The following is a 22710-nucleotide window of genomic DNA, read 5'->3' as shown; positions in this document are numbered from 1 at the left end:
ACGTGGTCCTCAACAAAGTGCAGCACCAAGGTCCTGAGATCCCTGTGGGTATGTCAGCTGTCTCCGGACTCAGGGTGGTAGATGACCCCATCGGCCCAGGTAACGTGACACTGCTGTGCGATGCCTTCACCGGCGACCCTGACCTCATCGTCCCAGCGGCATGGAGTCGCCGGGTTTTCAATTCCATACGTAACCTGGTGCATCCTGCAATCCCTGCCATGGTCAAAATGGTGGTTGGGAGGTTTGTCTGGCAGAGCGTTCCATAAGCAGGTCAGTCAGTGGGCTAAGACCTGCATCACTACCAGTCCTCACAAATGCAGACTCATACAAAGGCACCCACATAGACATTAGAACCAGTGCAGCACAGGTTCAGCCACATATATATCACATATATATTGATATAGTGGGACTGCTACCAGTTTCCCATGGGTCGAGATACCTGTTGACCATGGTCGACCACTCCATAAGATGGCCTGAGGCACTCCTGCTGGCTGATACCACCATAGAAACCTGTGCCTGGGCACTCATCGACACATGGGTGTCCAGATTCAGGGTCCCAGAGTACCTAACCTCAGATGGAGGGTGTTGTTTGGGCAGTATTTACCTCTGGGGTCTGGGCAGCAGTGGCTAACTTCCTGGGGACCCATCTCCATCACATCAAGACGTATTCATCCCCAGGCTAATGGGTTGGTGGAGCAGTTCCACAGGCTCCTGAAGGCAGCTTTGATGGCCTGACTTTGATGGGTCCTAATTGGGTGGACAAACTGCCTTGGGTCCTTCTGGGGATTCGGACTGTGCCGAAGGAAGACTTCAATGCCTCAACAGTGGAGATGGTCTATGGTGCACCTTTAATCATTCTGGGGAGTTCCTGGCCCCCGACAGATGCCCAGAAAATCCCATGGCTACTTTTGAGAACTTGCAGTGGAAACTGGGTCTCAGATCCTGTGACAGCCCCCACCACACTGCCACCCCAAACATAACATCCCCAGAGACTTAAAGACTTGTCAGTATGTGTTTGTGCGAAGATGCGCAACCCCTCCCCCCCCCCCCCCCACAACAACCCTAAGAGAGATCTTACAGAATCATCAGGAACACTTTTGTCCTTGACATCGGCGGTAAGAAGACCTTTACCGTTGACTGCCTGAAACCAGCATATCTGGACTGCAACCAGCCAGTGTCCACTCCTGCACCACGACGCAAAGGCAGACCACCCAAGTCAGCAGACAACGGCCTGATCGCCGGTTCTGGGTGGGTGAGGGGGGTTCTGTAACGGCCCATGCACAGAGATGCGGACTGACCTACAAAATGGCTGAAGAATTTGACGATGGCACGGATCTGGAGGTGACACTGGGTGTCATCCCAGGTGACCTCCCACATGCTTGGAAGATGTGAACTGTGGCAGGAATGCTGGCCAATCCCAGGCAGGCGTTCTGATGACGCGGGGCCCTGACATCAGCGCCTGCGGCCCATATAAATGCGATGGCCAGTACAATCAAACAGTCTTGATTTCAAGGCTTTGGTGTGCATGTCATTCTTCTCCACGCCCGGGTAGTGCAGACGCTACACTTGTATGCCTCTATCAAATCTTGGATTAAGTTATCTCTAAATCTTGGATTAAGGAATCTCTCATCCTTTGGAGGGAAGCAGAGAGAAAAGTGAGAAAGGCCGGCCTGTTAATGGAGAGATGGAGACTGTGGAGCCAGTACATCCTTCCCTCCCTGTCTCTACACTGTTGAGAATCAGAATCAGAATTTACTGTCATGATTATTTCTTGCTTTATAGCACCATCACAGGGCAAACATTCATATCGACCACCTTACAAAAATAAATAAAAATAGTGCATGAAAAGTAAGGCAGTGTCTATGGTTCATTGATCATTCAGGAATCTGATGGCAGCGGGGAAGGGGCTGTCCTTGTGCCGTTGAGTGCTCATGTTTAGGCTTCTGTACCTCCCCCCCCCCAATGGTAGTAGAGCGAAGAGGGTATGGCCTGGGTGATGGAGGTCCTTGAGAGGATAGTAGCTGCTCTCTTAAGACACCGCCTCTTGTAGATGTCCTCGATGGAGAGAAGTCTGGTGTCCATGATGTCGCCGGCCGAGTTAACGACCCTCTGGAGTTTATTTCTTGTGCTTTTTCTCTCTGCAGACCAGTGGGCCTCAAATCTTTTTTGGTCTAAGGCCCACCTGGCTTCCTGCCTTACGTGTCTTGGCCACACGAGTGGAAATAAATGAGCAGTCAAAGGCAGCTCAGTAAGAAACAGATCTAATTTATAGTATTTTATTTAATATTTTTAAAGAACCAAAAAAATTGCAAACAAAATATTTAAGAAAATCTCCCAATCAAGGTCAAAGTCTCCGAGGCCCACGTGGAAACATGCTACGGCCCACCAGTGGTTGGCAACCACCGGCGTAGACGCTGCGTGGTTCTCTAGGTCTCTTCAGCTTCTCTTTGTTCACTCAAGGTTTGGTGTTCCTTCGCTCTCTAATGAGCTTATGCTCCACTATGCACATGATATTCTCAAGATAAATAGAACATTGCTTCCTTCAAAAAAAAATTGGTAATTAGACACACACTTAGTGAAGGCATGGAGTTCAACTGTGATAAACAGTTGATCATTTTGCCAAGAATTGTTCGTGCCTCCATCAAAGTTGTGCCTGGCTCAGAAATTCAATTTACTCTTCATAAAATAACAAATATTTGTGAGAGTCCATTTAAGTCTTCTTGCAAATCTTCAATGAGCAACACAATGGAATAAAATCCCTCGAATTTTGGGGCCAAGTAAATTCCCAAAGGCACAGATGGATCGAATTTTAAGAGAAGAGATATTAAAGATTGTGGGGAGCATTCTGTCTGGTTGCATCACTGTCCGGTATGGAGGTAAAAAGTCCTCAGAGAATTGTGAACTTGGCCAGCGCCATCACGGATGTCAGTCTTGTTCACTCCATTGAGGACATCCACGGTGACTTAAGAAAGCAGCCTCAATCCTCAATGGCCTCACCATCCAAGCCATGCCTTCTTCACAGGAAGGAGGTACAGGAGCCTGAAGACGAGCACCCGGCTTCTTCCCCTCCGCCATCAGATTTCTGAATGGGCAATGAACCACAGACACCACCTCAAATGTTCTTTTCTATTGCATTGATATTTAAATTTTTTAAAAAATGTCATTCATAGCATATTTGCACCTGTAATCCTGCTACAAAACAACAAATTTTGTGACACATGTTCATGACAAGAAATTCTGATTCTGAGCTGAACAGTTCACCAGGCCAGGTGACTGACCCCTGCTTCTACGTCTGATGTTCTTATGTTTAAAATGTGCTACCATCTCTGGGCAAAAAGTGAATGACTAATAGATATTGCCATGAAGACAACCATGGCTCATCCAATTATTTACCAGCTGTGGTAAAATGTCAGGGATCTTAGACCAGGGCACTGAAAGGATTAATTTTGGCATAAATTTCTAAGTTAACAGGAATTTGGAATGGGAACAGGTCCTCTGGTGTCATAAGCCAGCTTTGTCATTTATTAAGCTGATATATGAGTTTCGACCCATGAGAGATGTTACATGGGCACATCTGAATCCATTTATATGGACACTGCCACTCACACACAAGCGCCTAAATGCCCTGAGAGAGCTGTGTAGAGGTGGAGTCTATCTAGGGGCCACATTGGGTGTGGGGGTGGGGGGGGGGGGGAATTATAGTCTATAAAGAACATGGACTGAAACGCAATTGGTAGTGGTTTAGGACAGGTTTTGAGTAAAACGGACCTGGTTCAAACTGAGACATCACCGTTCGCCAATTCCAGTCCAGATTGAAGGGTCCCGAGCTCTCATTGTCCTGACAAGAATTGATCACCTGACAAAAGGAGGATCCAGAACTCACAGAGGTAAGGAAGAACTAAAGAAAGTGCCGGTAGGACATTATGTTGGAGTGCAAATGAGAAAAGGGAGATCACCTAATATTCCTGGCAGTGAAGGCTGGGCAGTGGTACAACAGGTTGAGGTACAAAAGAAATTATGACTTTGGCTCATTGCACTCCTTTGGGATGACACCTTGGGGTGAATAAAACTGTAAATAAGATCACCAAATAATTTTATTGGCCGACTGTAAGGAAGGATGCTGCATGACTTTGTAGGGTCTGTCACCTCTGTCAGATGGTTGGTAAACCCAACCAAAGTCCCCCAGTTCCACCCTTATAGCCGATCCCTGCTTTTAGTGAACCTTTTTCCAAGGTAATTGTGGACTGTGTGGGCCTATGACCTCAAACGAAGGGTGGAAATCAATACTTACTGACAATTATGTGTGGTTTCCAGAGGCCATTTCTCTGAAGAATATTAAAGCCAAGATGATAGCATAGGCTTTGTTAAGGTTTCTCACCCTGGCCTGGCCAGAGTAATGCAATCAGATCAGGGGAGCAATTTCATGTCAGGCCTATTCCAACAGTGATTTATGAGTTGAGGGTTAAACAGGTTGTGTCTTCTGCCAAGAGAGTCAGGGAGCATTTGAAAGGTTTAATTCAACCCTGAAGAACATGGTGAGAACTTTTATTGTTCTGAAAACTATAAAGATGGGAATAAAGAAGTTCACTTACTTCTATTTGCCATAAGAGAATCAGTTCAAGGATCACTTGATTTTAGTCCTTTTGAGTTAGTTTCCATACATGAGGTGAGGGGTCCTCTAATGTTTCTGAAGGAACAATGGATTAATCAGGATATACATTTGAACTTATTGGGTTATGGTTCCAAATTTAAAGAGCGATTGCCAAAGCCTGTAAAATGGCAAAGGATAATCTGAAAGGCACTCAGCTGTGAATGAAAATCTGGTACAATCATAAGGCAAAAAAGTGAGGAGTTTCAAACCTGGTGACTGGGTGCTAGTGCGGTTTTCCACCCAATCGAATCCCCCTTATGGCTAGGTTTTCCAAACCATATGAGATTCAGTCTAAAATGAGTGTGGTTACATGTGTAATTAAGACTCCAGATCGCAGATGGGAGAGTTAAGACCGCCGTGTAAATATGATCGAGCCATATTTTGAGCAGGCACCTCCTAATGAGATGAAACCCTCACCAGAGATGATGATGATTAACCAGGAAGGAACAGATAGAGCTGGTTTCAAAGAATGCCATGCAACATAGAAAATGATAAGTCCAAAATTGGAGAATTCTACAGTTTTAGGGGACCTGGAAATAAAATTGGCTCACCTTGAAATTTTAGAAAGGAGAGAAATGAAACAATTATTTCTAAAATTCAAGAACTTGTTTTTGGATGTACTCCAATGAACCTCCGTAGTGTGTCATGATGTTGTCACAGGTGATGCTAGGCCTATTAAGAAGCTTCCTTATTGGATTAATGTGGAAAAGACTAGGTTAATGAATCAAGAAATTGACTATATGATAAAGAATGGGATTATCCATGTCATCTTCAGATTGGAGTTCACCAGGTGTGTTGGTACTTAAGGTAAATGGCACAGTTAGATTACGCACAGTGTATAGTAAGGTTAACACTGTGATAAAACCAAATGCCCATCTGATTACTAGAATAGATAAATACATTGAAAAAAGGAGCTAAATTTGCTACTAAGATAGATTTGTTAAAGGGGTATTGGTGTGCACTGTTAACAGAAAGAGGAAGAGAGGTTTCAGCGTTTGTAACCCCATCTGAGCTGTATGAATATAATGTGATGCCCTTTGGGATGAAAAATGCTCTAGGGTCTTTTCAGAGAATGGTGACTTGAGTGATTCAGCAATTGAGATATAAGGGTGCTTACCTGAATGATTTTGTGGTCGGAACTCACACCTGGAAGGAGCATATCGCGGAATTCAAAGAATTATTTACTCGTCTGTCAGAAGCAAATTTCACTGTTAATTTGAGCGAAAGTGAGTTTGGGCATACGAATGTCAAGTACCTGGGTTATATGATACCTAGGTAGGACAGGGACAATTAGCAGTGCTGGAAGCAAAAGTTGCAACTATTTCTAAGTTCCCTGCTCTAACTAACAGGAAGAACCTACAAAGATTTTGAGGAATGATTGGCTATTACCAAAAACTTTGTAGATATTGCACTCTCACTCACGAAATTACTTAGGAAAGGTGAAAATTCTATTTGTTTGTAGGGTTACCGAGTGTCATGAAACAAGTACAATTTATTGCAGATTTATATTGGAAAAGATGGATTAAAGAGTATCTTTCATTATTACAAGAACAACAAAAATGGTCTAAAGCTAAATGTATGTGGAGGTATTGTAATTATTATGGATGATTCTTCACCAAGAAATGCTTGGTTGCTGGGGAAAATTGTGGATACAGTTCCAGACAAAAGAGGTTTTGTTCAGCAAGTGGGGATTAAAACCAAGACTGGCCACTTAAATAGACCTATTACTAAAATCTGTCTTTATATGATACCTAGGTAGGAAGCTGAAAGTTTTGATTTCTCATCTTATACTTCCTATATTTACTTTGTGCATCTGTGATAGTAATTATTATATATTAATCATTAATCATTATAATAATTCGGGCCAAAATGTAAAGGTTAAAACCTTGTGCTTTTAATTCTTAGTTAATTTTGTGCCTGTGTCTTTAAGAGAATTGTTGTTTGTGGTGTTGCCATGGTGACTATGATGTCATATGTTGGAATATCTGGCCAGGCTAATGGCTTGCTCTCATTCGACAAGGTGTGAAGGAAGTGTGAGCAGGAGAATTTTTTCTTTGAAATTGTGTATCTCTTTAAAAGCTTTTGTATCTCTTAAAGCTAGTATCTCTATATATTTTTTGTATCCCTAACGTACAGGAAATACTTTGTTATTCATCATTAAGAAACTCTTAATGAGAAGCTATGCACAATGTTTATCTGTTTTATCAATGTATTAAAACTACATAAAGAAACAGCCGCAGAGTTTGATTTGTTGGATTAAAGAGATCAAAATGTTAGATATCTCAGATCACATTTTGGAAGATTATCCCTTGAAATTTGGATATATTACAATAAGGAAAGTGTCATCTATACCAAGAAGGCATTGGAGTACAGCGACTTTTAACTAGCTCCACACAAATCCAAGCCTTTACTCTGTTACTGTGTACAACATGGTAATAAACAATTCAATTCAACCCGCAGTCCTTTTTGTTTCTCAATTCAATCTTTTGTTTTGTATTAAAATGTGACAGAGCCAGTAAAATATTTGTGCTTCCAATGTTGCACTGAGATAATCAATGTTTGCATCAGGAAAGCATAAAAATAGAACTGAGTCTCCAGTTGGATACAATAAAGCAGAACCCATTGTAAATAAGGACCAGATGGCCTCAGAGAAAACTGTCATCATTTTTGTACAGACACAACATCAGCCTTTCACTTTGTCTGTGTGCTTTGATCTAAATATGGAAAGTGATTATCTAATTTCATCCCTCTATCTCAGTCAGAGTGAGGGAAAGTATGGAGTAAAGGCTTTTCCTGAGCATTCCTGATCATCACATGCGAACTTTACTAAAAGGGCTGTCAGAATGATCTCTCTTTCTTTCCTTAAATTCAGGTGCCTCTAACATAACCGCTTTGAATGTCCCCGAATATGGGTAAACCATTTCAGTAAGAAACTGGAGTATGCGGCAATATAAGCACTGGCCAGAATCCATAAGACATTGGAAGTGAATCACGCCATTTGTCCCATCAAGTCTGCCCCACCAAATGATCGTGGCTGATTTACTATCATTTTCAACTCCATTTGTCTACCTTCTCCCCGTAACCCTTGATTCCTTTCCCAATCAAGAACGTATCTACCTGGGTCTTAAATATACCCAATGACTTGGCCTCCAGCTGTCCAAGGCAACGAATTCCACAGATTCAACCCCTCTGGGAGAAGACGTTTCTCCTCATCTCGGCTCTGCTACGAATGAAGGGTTTTGGCCCGAATCGTTGACCATCTATGGACGCTGCTTGACTTGCTGAGTTTCTCCAGTGTAGGGCACTACCAGTAACCACAGAGGCAAGCTACCAGTAACCACAGAGGCAAGCTGTGGGTGCAGTCGGCTTTAATACACTAAAGAACCTTGCTAGCCCAGATCCCAGGATAGGAATGGTGGCAAGGGACAAGTGGCTTGACCTTTATGGCACAGGATCACGGGGAAGGAGTCATAGGGTATGAGTCGTCCATGGGCGGGCCAGCTCCATACACAACCAACAATAATACAATAGAGGGAACGTGTCACCACATTCAGTACCCTGTGTGTTGCCACAGTCTACTACAGTGAGATGTTCAAATCAGCAAGGTGGCTCATAATCAGTGAATCTGTTTTCTTTCCATTGGCATTCCATGTGGTGAATTTTGACAGATGACTGAAAGAAATCCCCAACACTCTTTCCTCGAAGATGATGGAGAGATGGGTTTATCATCCCAGGATTGTCATAGTCATAGACAACACTGAAAGAAGGTCCTTCAGCCCAACTTGACAATGCTAACCAAAGTTGAGCTAATCCTATTTGCTTCCATTTGGCCCCCATCCCTCTAATCCAGTGATTCTCAACCTTTTTCTTTCCACTCACATCCCACTTTAAGTAATCCCTTGGCCATCGGTGCTCTGCGATTAGCACGGGATTGCTTAAGGTGGGATGTGGGTGGAAAGAAAAAGTTTGAAAATCACTGTTTTAATCGTCCCTCATGGACTCGTTCTGTGCACGGTTTCAGAACTCCAAAGGAAATGGCCCAATGACAATTTTTCTCAAGCAAAATATTTCAGTCACAATTGGGTCTAGAGCAGTGATTCTCAACCTTCCCTTCCCACTCACATTCCACCTTAAGCAATCTCTGACTAAACACAGAGCACTGACGGCGTAGGGATTACTTAAAGTGGGATGTGAGTGGAAAGAAAACGGTTGAGAACCATTGCTCTAAACCTTTCCTATCAGAGCATCTGTCAAATGTTTTTGAATATTGTATTTACCTTGATCACTTTCTCTGGCACCTAATCTCACGTTACGCTCTCTGGCTCCAGCCTCATTCCCTCTCTGCAAGACCGTGAACAGAATTAGGCCATTTGGCCCATCGAGTCTGCTCCACCATTCAGATTATGTCTGAGTAGGAGATGGTGTCCATCAGGTCCCTTTCAAATTTTACCCTTTTACCTGGTCTGCGCAGACTAATTGATGGACGTCTTTATAGACATCATCAACACGTCATTGCAGACGTCTATTTTCCCAGCAGATTGAAGACAACCATCATCATCCCAGTACCAAGATGCCAGTCGACAGTAACGGGCCTCAATGACTACCGCCCCTGCGGCACTGACCTCCACCATTATGAAATGCTTCGAACGGCTGGTGATGGAAAGCATCAAAGCACACCTCCCAGAGATGCCGAATCCATTTCAATCCACCTATAGAAGAAACCATTCCACCTATGATGCTGCAGCCTTCTCCCTTCCCTCTGCCCTGGCTCACCTGGAGAATGACACCTCATATGCCGAGTTGCTCTTCATTGACTTTAGCCTGGAGCTTAATATAATCATTCCCTGGAGGCTGGTGGAGAAACTGTTCTCATTGGGACTCAACACCCCACTCTGTAATTGAATTCTAGATTTCCTAATGGAAAGACCACAGTCTGTTCAGGTCAGTAGCAGAGCATCGAGCGGCTGAGCCCTGGTGCACCTCAGGGGTGTGTGCTCAACCCGTTCATGTTCACGTTATTGACCCACAACTGCATTGCCAGATGTAGCTCCAATAGAGTCATCAGGTTTGCAGATGACACAACAGTAGTTGGCCTCATAAGACGCACTACAGAGATGTGGTGGAAAATCCTTGAAACTATGTGAGAATGACAACCTGAGTCATAAAGTGGACAAAATGAAGGAGATGATCGTGGTGTGCAGGAGCACCAAGAACGACCACTCTCCACCACACCTTAATAATTCAGAGGTGGAGACCGTAGAGAACACAAGGTTCCTTGGAGTTCACTTAACTAGTGACTTATCATGGACACTCAACATCTCCCCACTTTTCAGGAAAGCTCAACAGTAACTGCACTTCCAGAGAAATCTGAAGCGGGCAAGGCTACTGGCTGCTGTCATGTCAACCTTCTACAGGCGCTCTATCGAGAGTGTCCTGGATGGCTACATCGCATGTGGTGGAGTTTATTCAGAAAAGTAGATTGGAGGTTAATCCACAGGACAATAAGAGAGGCAGAGAGGATGAATGGAATTTCCTTCCCACCCCCATTGGACGTGATCCGGAATCGTTGCCTGAAGAGGATGCACAAAATTGTTGAAGATCCCTACCACCCTATACACAGCATCTTTCAGCTGCTCCCATTGGGAAGGAGATCCAGGATTATGAGAGCCACCACCAGGGTGAGAAACAGCTTCTTTCCATCGGCAATGAGAATGCTGAATGATCAAAGGAACTGCTCACATCAAACATCTCATATTTATGAAACAATGTTGATTTATTTATTTGTATTCAAAATCGCTTCTCCTGCATGTGTATTGTTTATATGTATGTGTGTTATGTTGGATTGTGTGTCTGCGTGTTTTTCACTGAGGACCAGAGAAAGCTGTTTCGTTGGCGTGTACTTCAGATTCAGATTTCAGATTTATTGTCAGAGTACATACAATGACATCACATACAGTCCTGAGATCCTTTATTTGAGGGTGAGGCAGAATGACCACTTATTAGCAATACAAATAAAATGTGTACATGTAAACAAACGAAGAAATGGAAACAGATGACGAATGCAAACAAACTGACTGTGCAATGCAGAGACAATTAAAAGAAATCAATGAAGTGTGTAATTAAGAGCCCTTAAGTGAGTCCCTGATTGAGTTTGTCGTTGAGGAGTTTGATGGTGGAGGGATGGCAGCTGTTCCTGAACCTGGTAGTACGAGTCTTGTGGAGCCTACACCTCTTTCCTGATACCAGCAGCGTGTGCCAGGTGGTGTGGTTCTTTGATGATTGTTGCTGCTCTCTGACGGCAGAATTCCCTGAAGATATTCTCAATAATGGGGAGGGTTTTTCCTGTGATGACCTGGGTTTGGGTCCACTACCTTTTGGACGCCTTTATGCTCAAAGGTATTGGTGTCCCCACATCAGACTGTGATGCAGCCGGTCATCTCACTTTCCACCACACATCTGTAGAAATTTCCCAGGGTTTCTGGTGTCATACCAAACCTCCGCAAACTCCTCAGGAAGCAGAGGCGCTGAAGTGCCATTAGTGCGTGGGTTCCAGGAAACATCCTCCATAAAAATGACTTAAATTTTCTCACCTTCACCATCTCTGATCCCCCAATGATCACTGAATCCCTGGTTTTTCCTTCCTGAAGTTGACCATCAGCTCCTTAGTTTTGATGACATTGAGTGTGAGGTTATTGTTGGTTCACCATTCAGCCAAATTTTCAATCTCCATCCTGTATGTTGACTCATCCCCTTCTTTTATACAACCCACTACTGTGGTATCATCGGCAAATCTGTCGATAGCTTTAATGTCATACCAAATCACACAGTCATAGGAGTAAATGAGTAGAGCAGGGGGCTAAGAACACAGCCCTATGGTGTTCTGGTACTGATGGAGATTGTGGAGGAGATGTTCTGATCAATCTCACTGATTTTGGTCCGGAGGTGAGGAAATCCAGGAACCAATTACACAGTGGGATGTTGAGTCCCAGGTCTTAGAGTTTGCTGATCAGTGTTGAGGGGGTGATGGTGTGGCACCAGTGAGATGGCATCTGCCGTAGACCTCTTGCTACGATAGGCGAACTGGAATGTATCCATGTCACCACTCAGACAGGAGCTGATACGCTTCATTGCTGTTGATGTAAGTGCGACTGGTCAATAGTCATTAAGGCAGGTTACTCTTCTTTCTTCTTTGGCTTGGCTTCGCGGACGAAGATTTATGGAGGGGGTAAAAAGTCCACGTCAGCTGCAGGCTCGTTTGTGGCTGACAAGTCCGATGCGGGACAGGCAGACACGGTTGCAGCGGTTGCAGGGGAAAATTGGTTGGTTGGGGTTGGGTGTTGGGTTTTTCCTCCTTTGCCTTTTGTCAGTGAGGTGGGCTCTGCGGTCTTCTTCAAAGGAGGTTGCTGCCCGCCAAACTGTGAGGTGCCAAGATGCACGGTTTGAGGCGTTATCAGCCCACTGGCGGTGGTCAATGTGGCAGGCACCAAGATATTTCTTTAGGCAGTCCTTGTACCTTTTCTTTGGTGCACCTGATATGTTGAAGATTATCTGTGAATATAATGGTATTTTTAATAGTCGACCAGGTACTCCATATGGGGCGGATGCTTTCCTCGGATTCCCTCTCTTGAAAACAACATGCACGTCATCCTCAGATAAGGACAGGACGGGATCATCAGGGGACATGGTGGTGCGGAGGGGTGCTTCTTCGCTGCTCATGTCATCAAAATTGGCATAGAAGACATTGAATTCATCTGGGAGTGAAGCTTTGCCATCTGCCACTTGTGCAACTAGACGACAATAAACTTGACTTCCCACAGGCAGTGAAAATGCTGTAGAACTAAATGAACTGCTTTTACTAACCATCCTATTTATTAAACAATATTTATTTCGTTTTCGATACCTGTACATATATTTGTTCTGTCTATGTATTGTGTGCTATATCTGGTTGTGTGTCTGCATGTTTTCCACCGAGGACCGGAGAACACTGTTTCGTTGGGTTGTACTCATGCAATTGGATGATAAGTAAACTTGAACTTGAACTTATGCCCTTTAATTATTGATTCACCTACCCTGGGAAAAAGACTATGATTATTTCCCTATGCATTCACTTTATAATATAAACCAAATGTAAGGTCTCATCAGTCTCCTATACTCCAGGGTGAAAAATTCTAGACTATAATTCTCCTTATAAATATGGCTGCAGAGGATGCGGGAGTGCTGGCTGCAAATCCACAGTCACTCAGTGTCCCTGAGGGGACTCTCTTTTGCTTCTCTTTTGCCTATTGCTAGGAGTGCTGGGAAATGCTCATGGCGACTCTTTGTTACGTTTCAGGCCCGAGACCTTCGACAGAAAGGCCGGGGGAGGTGGGAAGAAAGGCCAGGGGTAGCAGCCAACAGGTCAACAGGCAAAAGATGATAATCGGACATTGATAGGAGGGCAGGTGAGGAAAGGTGAGAATTGATCGGGGGAGAGGGTGCTCTGTGAATACAGAGCTGGCGGAAAGGAGAGAGAGATGGTGGGAAAAGAGAGAGAGAGAGAGAGAGAGGCAGAGGAAGGTCCCCTTGTTTATATATCTTTACCTCCTATGGACTTTGCTGAGTTCCACCAGAATTTTTGTGTTTTTACCATAATCACTACATTTTATGACAATTCAGACTTTTGTGTTTCACATTGTTGTTACTTAGTGTTAATTGAAGGTAATAGAGATGGGAACGTGGGAAAGAGATTCAAGGCTAGGATTAGACGACTGAAGTTATAATTCTCCAGTTTTTCAAGTTGTGCTCGAAATATTTTGGTCTTAAGTGGTTAAAAACATTAAAAAAAAAGAAACTCAAGGTGAGGACTGGAAATAAATGTCTTCACTCATCTTTGAATCTTTGAAATTCTCCTCCTGTCTTCAGACAGTTGCAGATACTCAGTCAGTGACCATATGTCAGTCTGAGATTGCCTGCAATTTACAGAAAAGGATGGAATGAATAAATAAATAGAGAATGGGGAGCAGGGGAGGGAGGGAAATTGAAATAGAAGTTCAGCCATGGCCTTATCAAAAGGTACAACTAGTTTGAGGGCCGGAAGAGACTTTTTTTCCCCTACTTCTTGCATTCTTAAGTTGAACTTCAAAGTTGTTTGAAGGACGAGAGGGTTTGAAATTCAATTTGTGAAGGCCGCCTTGTCGGTTGCCAGGGAGTGTACAGCAGTCCCGTGGAACTCCGTCTCCCAGCTAAATATTACATGATGGAACATGCAAATACAGAGTTGTATTCTCCTGGAGACAATCACGTGCAATTTAAGGAGGAAATATGACATGTTTATTCGGGTGCACCAGTTTCTCTGCAACACATTGGTATGCAGATATAATGAGTAAAGAAAATGCATCAATCCGTGCCAGTAGTGGAACAATTGAGATCAATGAGGTGGGTCACGGCGCAGATCATGGTCTCTTGTATTTTGTTCCTTATCTTTTTTTATTAGGTTTCTTAGAGTTTTTCTCAAGTTCCCCGAAGGATTTGTGACTTTACCAATAATTGGTTCTTTAGCAATTGTTTAATTTATATAATCTTTTCTTTGTTGTATTAGGGTAGAGAGGGCAGGGAAAGGGTTTGGGAAAAATAGACTCTGTATGTTCTATACTGTTGATAAAAGGGATTGCGTTGTTTGTTTGGATTTGTATGGGTCTTTGAAAATTGAAAATAAAATGTTCAAATAAGGAATGAGAGCGTTTGGAGTCGTTGTTACATCTGTGTGCACATTATAAAAAGGTTGAAATTTCATTTGAATGAAGAAATAAATGAATGAACGAACAAATGCATGTGAGTTTATTGTACTTTAAATTCATTTAAATATAATTTTCTTTAAATTTAGACAATACAGCACGGGAACAGGCCCTTCCGGCCCATGAGCCCGTGCTGTCCAAATACACCCAACTTACCTGCAAGCCCTAAACAATTGTAGAGGGTGGGAGGAAACCGGAGCACCAGGAGGAAACCCATTCAGACTCGGGGTTAATATAAAAACTCCTTACAGATAAAGCCAGATTTGAACCTAGTCACTGGCCCTGTAATAGCATTGCGCTATCCGCTACACTAACTGTGCCATACACACGGAGTTGTTCCCTGCTGAAGATCACACAGGTCTACAATAATATAAATAAAATCACCACAAGACAGAAAAAGAATCATCAATATAAAAGGACAGATAAATAAATATTGATAAGTGCAGTTAGTGGAAAAAAATTGGATGGTTCAATTTTGCATTCCAAAATATTTTTAACCATATTTAATTTAAATATTTATTTATCTCAATATGTGATTATTATGCTCTGTGCATTCTGTGCGCATGACTGCCTAAAGAAATCTCTTGGTACCTGCCACATTGACCACCGCCAGTGGGCTGATCTCGCCTCCAACTGTGCATCTTGGCGCCTCACAGTTCGGCGGGCAGCAACCTCCTTTGAAGAAGACCGCAGAGCCCACCTCACTGACAAAAGAGAAAGGAGGGAAAAACCCAACACCCAACCCCAACCAACCAATTTTCCCCTGCAACCGCTGCAACCGTGTCTGCCTGTCCCGCATCGGACTTGTCAGCCACCAACGAGCCTGCAGCTGACGTGGACATTTACCCCTCCATAAATCTTCGTCCGCGAAGCCAAGCCAAAGAAAGAAGGATTCTGTGTGCATGTGAGTGGACCATGGCCCTGAGAAATAATGTTTTATCTGGTTTTATATGTACAGTTAGCTGATAACTCGAACTTGAGATGGTTCATTTGATGGTACCAGAATAGTGCATGGTTAGGGTTGGGGTCGTATGGGGAAGTTGCTGTGGGAAAAGACCATTCTCAAAGGTAGAGGTGCTGCATTCTGAAACTTTCCATTCATTTTATGTAGCACATACAAATGTGGTTATTTATCTCTCTCTCTTTCTAGACACACACACACACACACACACACACACAGACACATACACACACACACACACACACACACACACACACACACACACACACACACACACACACACACACACACACACATCCCTCCCCTCCAGCAACTCTATCTACACTTCCCCCTGCCTTGGAAAAGCAACCAACATGTTACAACACTCATGCCATCCTGGCCATACTCTTTCCCATCCTCCCCCTCCCCCCATCTGGAAGAGGATTCCCAACTGTTAGATCACTCACCACCAGATTCAGGGACAGTTCCTTTCCAGCTGTTACCAGACTTCTGAATGAACCTCACCCCAGTAAAATCATGGTGTTTTTTTCTATAAAATAATCACACTGTAACTCTGGACTTCTGTGCTATGTCTTATTGCACGCACACACAGGACGCGCGCACGCACACACACACACACACACACACACACACATACACACACACACACACACAGAAACACACTCACAGACACACTCAGACGGACACACATACACACACACATGCACACACACACTCACAGACACACAGACACACACACACAGAGACACACACACACTCACAGACACACACAGACACGCACACATGCACACACACGCACTCACAGACACAGACACGCACACACACACAGACACACCCACTCACAAACACACACACACACTTACAGACACACAGAAACACACAGACACACACGCACACATGGACACACACAGAGACAAACATACAGACATGGAGGGGGAGGACGTGGACCTGTCCTCGGGCCTGCGCAAAGGAGCTTTTAGGTGGAGTGCAGTGTGCGCAGTACTGGCCCCACCCTTTACACCCATGGTTCGTGTGCCGTGGCCATCAAGCTGGGACGTGGCAGCGAGGTCCTTGGGTCGTAGGTTTTATATCGGAGTGGCCTTCTCCTATGCAGTTTTCTTACCCGGGCTGGAGGGGCCTGCCTCCCCTCCTAGGTCGGCCAATACTGCTCAGACTGGGGCCGCCGCCTCCAACTCTCTGCCCGGACCGGGGCCTCCGTCTGCCTCACTCGACCGAGGCCGGGGCCTCCCCTTGCTCCTGCCCGGATTGGGGCCACCGCCGCCTACCCTCTGCCCGGACCGGGGCCGGGGCCGCCGCTGCCCTCCCTGTGCCCAGACTGGGGCCGGGGCTGCCGCTGCTCTCCCTGTGCCCGGACCGGGGCCGCCGCCTCCAACTTTCTGCCTGGACCGGGGCCTTCGTCTGCCTCACTCGACCGAGGCTGGGGCCGCCGTCTCCCCCTTGCTCCTGCCCGGATCGGGGCCGCCGCCGCCTACCCTCTGCCCGGACCGGGACCGGGGCCGCCGCTGCTCTCCCTGTGCCCGGACCGGGGCCTCCGCCTGCCTCACTCGACCGAGGCCGGGGCACACACACACATAGACACACACATGCACACACACACAAACACAGACACAGTCACACACACAGACACACACACACACACACACACACACACACACACACAGGCACACACACACACACACGCGCGCGCGCATGTACACACACACACAGACACACACACACACACACACAGACACACACACACACAGACACACACACACAGACACACACACACACACACAGACACACACACACACACACACACAGACACACACACACACACAGACACACACACACACAGACACACACACACACACAGACACACACACACACACAGACACACACAGACACACACACACACACAGACACACACACACACAGACACACACACACACACAGACACACACACACAGACACACACACACACACAGACACACACACACAGACACACACACACACACACACACACACAGACACACACACACACACACACACACACACACACACACACAGACACACACACACACACGCGCGCACGTACACACACACAGACACTGCACATCATGTAAAAATATAAATAACCTAAAATTTGAATCCCTTGACTTCAATGGAACCAAATTTGAGAAGTAGGGTTCAATGTGCACTCCCTGATCTGTGACTTGCAGCAATGAATGAAGTTCCACGCCTAGATTTTCCCTAAGGCAGATGAAGGAATGGTGATATAGGATGTGGGAGATAGAGCAGTGAGTCTGTGAGATATGGAAGTTGAATGGTGAATAATTCTGAAGTGCCGGTAATGGTCAGTTGATGTGACTTGGCATGAGGATACACTTGAGACCGCATAGGCAGGAACCTGGTGCAAAAGCAATCTGCTGGAAGAACGCAGTGGGTTGAGCACCGTTAGTGGGAGGAAAAGTTTGGGAGACATTTCAGATTAAAACTCTTTATTATCTCCACCGTAGGAACATTATGGAAAGGTGCATTTGGGAACCTGACAGCTAGAGGGAAGAAGCTGCTTTCAGGCCTTGACTTGAAACGTTGGAACCTTGACCTTGGAGTGTGACGTCACACTCCTGTATCTTCTTGCCAATGGGGAGAGGGAGAAGAGAGGATGGGTTCTTTAATACGTTGGCTGCTGGAGTAGATGGGCGGTAGGGAGAAAGTGGTACGCTCCATTCACCACTTACTGCAGCTTTTCCCAATCGTTGGAAGAGCAGCTCCTGCCCATGACTATCATGTATCCAGTGGAAGTGGAGATCTTCTCTCCCTCAATAGGTCTTCACCACATCTTTTAGGAAGTAGAGACTGCATGAATTTTCAGGCAAGTAGTCTCCTTTCAAGATCAGCCAGCCATCATTACATTGAATCTATGAAATCTCAACAGCCAGGTGTTGTACAGATGGACTTCTCTTGTCATTGTAATCTAATTGTTTTATACATAACTGTACATGGGATGTTAACATCAGTTATGTTATTGTTATAAAGACAACTCAACCATGTTTCAAAAGCCTGTTCAAATAACTACAAGCTCCAAATGATGATTTTTCTTATTTCATGATTTTTGGGCAGTAAAATTCTTTTGCAAATTGGAAATGACATTTTCTTTCAATTTATACAGAATGGTTTTAGTACTACACGTTTCCCAGGGTTCAAATTGTCGACCTAGAGGTTTTAGTTCACAAATCTTCCTTATCAGTTATATAATTTAACTTTAAGACATTAAATTAATATACAAAAATAGAAAGCGTCAGACTACAGGATTGCTGTGTAAAACGAATTGGTTTACTAATGCCCTACAGAGAAGGGATTCAGTCATCTCTTACCTGATTGGCTTATATGAAATTCTGGCTTGCTACAGCCTCACAAGTACTGCTATGTAAGGTACCCTATCTTTAATGGCATGAATTTGAATATATTTTACGTGACTGTGTGGCAAGGCACAAATGCTATCAGAATTGTCGGCAGAATCACAAACAGTAATGAGGAATTTTACAGGAGGGAGAGAGATCAGCTCGTTGAGTGGTGTCACACCAACAACCTGGCACGCAATGTTAGCAAAACCAAGGAGATGATTAAGGACTTCAGGAGGAAGTCAGGGGAACCCAGCCCAGCCTTCATTGAGGGCTCAGACATGAAGAGGGACAGGAACTTCAAATTCCTGGGTGTCAACATCTCCGAGGATTTGTCCTGGAGCCTCCACGTTGATGCAATGACAAAGAAGGCTCGTCAGTGGCTATAATTTGTGAGGTGTGTAAGGAGATTCAGTATGCCATCGAAACCTCTCGAAAATGTCTGCAGATGTACTGTGGAGAGCATTCTGACTGGATGTATCACTCTCTGGTATGAAAACTCCAAAGAGTTTTTAACCCAGCCTGCGACATCACAGGCACCAGACTTCACTCTGTCGAGGACATCTACAAGAGGTGGTGTCTTAAAAAAGCAGCCTCTATCCTTAAAGACCCCCCACAACCCAGGCCAGGCCCGCTTCGCTCTGCTACCATCTGGGGAAAAGGTACAGGAGCCTAAAGGTGAGCACTCAGCGGCACAAGGACAGCTTCTTCCCCATTGCCATCAGATTCCTGAATGATTAATGAATCACAGACACTACTTTTTCTCATCTTTTCCACTAATAGTATTTATTTTTTAAAAATGTAATTTATAGCAATTATTGCACCTGTAACACTGCCACAAAGTAATTAATTTTGTGACACATGTGACAAAAATCCAGATTCAGGTTCTGAATCACAGTTGCAGTTAGTGCGTGAGATAAATGATCCTTTGGTTATCCTGGAGTAGTTTATAGTCAGAGTAAAGGGTAGTGCATGAGCCTGATAGGTGTTGGAAAATAAAAATGTTCTTGAGTGTAGAGATGCTGGACTTCGGACTTCCTGCACCTTCTGACTGAAGATAGCAGCGAGAAGAGGTTGTGACCAGGATGATGGGGGTCGCTGCCTTGGTGAGACAGTGTCTCACATCTCCATGCTTCTTGGAATGACCAGGTTTACACCTGTTGCCCTTCCTAAATAAAGTTGACACCTTCAATATCCTCCAGTCATCAGGCACATCACCTTCACCCAGGAGCGATATAAATATTTCTGTCAGAGCCATCTCACTTAGCTCCTGTTACAAACTGGGACCCAGCTCCTCAATGTCAGGAGATCTATCCACCTTTATTAGGACCTCTTTGAGTTCTCCCTTTTTCGATGGAAATGTGTCCTGGAATTCCACTATCCCTCTCCCTGAAATCTCAGTTCTCTAAAACCTTCAAAATTACCGAGGGGGCTGGGTATCGAGTGACGATGAGATGGAATCCACGAAAGACGCTGAAAGTGGTGGCCAAGATAACAGTCTCTCTCTCAGCATCAATAAGACGAAGGGGATGATCATTGATTTCAGAAGTGGGGGCAGAGTCTATACCCCTGTAGATGAAAGGTCTTCCAAACAAGGTGGCCCATTGTCAACCTTTTTATTTGCATTAGCAGAAATAATTAGAATTGATAAAGAAATTAAAGGATTTGAGATAGGTAGTAAAGCACAGAAAATGATTTTGTTTGCAGACAATGTTTAACAAGACCAGAAATAACGTTAAATAAGTTAAATATGAGATTAAAAGAAGATGATTTAGTATCGGGTTATAAAGTTAATGCTGATAAAAGTGAGGTGATGCCTACGGATTATTCACAATTTGTAAAAGATTGACAAAATTTAAGTGGCAAAATGATGGAATCAAATATCTAGGAATAAAAATTAATAGTAAAATAAATAATTTATTTCAGTTATTCACTACTATTGAAAAAAGATAGTAGTAGATCTGAGAAGATGGAAAGATTTACCAATAACGTTCATAGGACGGGTGAATATTTATTTCAATCATTACCCATTTACCCATTCATGTACCAGAATTATTTTTTCGGGGTTTGAATAAAATTACATTGGAATTTATTTGGAAAGGTAAAATGTCAAGTGTTGGTCTTGAAAAATTAAGGTGGAAATTTGATCAGGGAGGACTAAAATGACCGAATTTTTAGAATTAATATAAAGCAGCTCAATTGAGATTCTCGTCCTCCTGTTATCAAAGGGGTGAAAAAACAGCTTGGGTTCGGATCGAAATGAATAACATTGGAGAATCTAACCCAGAACAAATTTTGTATAAATAGAATAGTGAGTTGTTTAAAGGAAATATGGAAATACCAATTTTAAAAATATATTGAAAATATGGAATGGGATTCATTTGGAGAGAGGGATTAAAATTATGAATGACCTAAAATGTTGTTATAAACAAAATCAATTTATTCCTTTTATCTTGAATAACAGAGGATAAAAGATTGTTTCTTAGGATCTTCCTTTATAACTTTTGATCAATTAAAAGATAAATATAATAAACAAAATGCAATTTTTGCAATATCACCAATTAAAATCGAACTTAAAAAAGAAATTAGGAACAGATTTGAGGCTTCCAGAACAGAGTCAATTTGAAGGTATGATAACAGATGCACTTATTATTAAGAAATTTATTACTAATATGTATATAAAATTACAAGAAACTACAAGGAGAAAAGATTGATACAAATCAAAATTGCGACAGGAGAAAGATTTAAATATACAAATTCAGGAGGAAATATGGTCAAAATTGTGTCAAAGGAGCATTCTTCTTTGGCTTGGCTTCGCAGACGAAGATTTATGGAGGGGGTAAAAAGTCCACGTCAGCTGCAGGCTCGTTTGTGGCTGACAAGTCCGATGCGGGACAGGCAGACACGGTTGCAGCGGTTGCAGGGGAAAATTGGTTGGTTGGGGTTGGGTGTTGGGTTTTTCCTCCTTTGCCTTTTGTCAGTGAGGTGGGCTCTGCGGTCTTCTTCAAAGGAGGTTGCTGCCCGCCAAACTGTGAGGCGCCAAGATGCACGGTTTGAGGCGTTATCAGCCCACTGGCAGTGGTCAATGTGGCAGGCACCAAGAGATTTCTTTAGGCAGTCCTTGTACCTTTTCTTTGGTGCATCTCTGTCACGGTGGCCAGTGGAGAGCTCGCCATATAACATGATCTTGGGAAGGCGATGGTCCTCCATTCTGGAGACGTGACCCATCCAGCGCAGCTGGATCTTCAGCAGCGTGGACTCGATGCTGTCGACCTCTGCCATCTCGAGTACTTCGACGTTAGGGATGAAAGCGCTCCAATGGATGTTGAGGATGGAGCGGAGACAACGCTGGTGGAAGCGTTCTATGAGCCGTAGGTGGAGCATTACGGATACAGTAAATGCTCGATATCAAACGGTTCCATATAATTTTCTTCATCAATTCTATTACACTCCACATCAATTAAATGGACAATTCTAATTATTTGGATAAGTGTTTTCGATGTACCAAGGAAATAGGGACTTTTTTACTTTTGGTACAGTCCTGTGAGAAAATGGAACGATGTTGGCACAATATTGCTAGGACTAATTATGATGGTAAAGATACAAAAAGATCCAAGAATAGTTTTACTTGGGAATATATAGGAGGAAGATAGAAAAGTGAATTTGGATAAATATCACGAATTTTTTTTTTGAATATAGCACTGCAAAGAAATGTATAGCAGTCGCATGGAAAACTGAGAGGGTGGTACAATTAGACAGATGGCAGAGGGAAATGCAAAATTGTATACCTTTAGAAAAAATTACATATAGCTTAAGAAAGCGAATTGAAAACTTTAATAAAATTTGGAAACCATATATGGATTTCATGAATAAAATTCCTTCCACCTTCTCCATCTTACCCACGTCTCTCAATTAGAA

The sequence above is a fragment of the Narcine bancroftii genome, chromosome 7, assembly GCF_036971445.1.
Source record: "Narcine bancroftii isolate sNarBan1 chromosome 7, sNarBan1.hap1, whole genome shotgun sequence".
In the NCBI taxonomy this organism is placed as follows: Eukaryota; Metazoa; Chordata; class Chondrichthyes; order Torpediniformes; family Narcinidae; genus Narcine; species Narcine bancroftii.
Note: the sequence above shows the minus strand (reverse complement) of the source record.